Below are 479 nucleotides of genomic sequence, written 5' to 3' on the forward strand. Positions count from 1 at the left end.
AAAAAAAAAAAAAAAAAAAAAAGAAGAAGAAGAAGAAGAAGAAGAAGAAGAAGAAAAGAAAAACCAAAAGAGAGAGAGAAAAAAAAGAACTGTCTTCATTATATTGCAATATTCAAATTTATAAAACACCAAAGCAAGCTTAAGATAACCAGTCAAAGCTCAGAAAACAGAGCCAGGCTGCCTGTGACTCTGTCTTCCTGCCTCGGCCTCTCGAGCACTGCGACTGCAGGCGTGTGCCACCACATGCAATTGTTGTCTGTTTGATTTGGCTTGGGGACTGAATCTTTGTATGTATCCCAGGCTGGCCTTATACTCATGGTTTTGCCTCAGCCTCCCAAAGGCTTGCCTACAGGCGTCTATCACCATAACCAGAAATATCTGAAAATCTTTAATAACAATGACTCTATAAAGAGGAATCAAAGCTGAACCTAATATGTTTGTTATCACTGGTGATGCCCCCTGTGCACACAGTAGCGAGC

The sequence above is a fragment of the Alexandromys fortis genome, unplaced genomic scaffold (assembly GCF_014885135.2).
Source record: "Alexandromys fortis isolate MF-2015 unplaced genomic scaffold, M_Fortis_MF-2015_v1.1 scaffold_39, whole genome shotgun sequence".
NCBI lineage: Eukaryota > Metazoa > Chordata > Mammalia > Rodentia > Cricetidae > Alexandromys > Alexandromys fortis.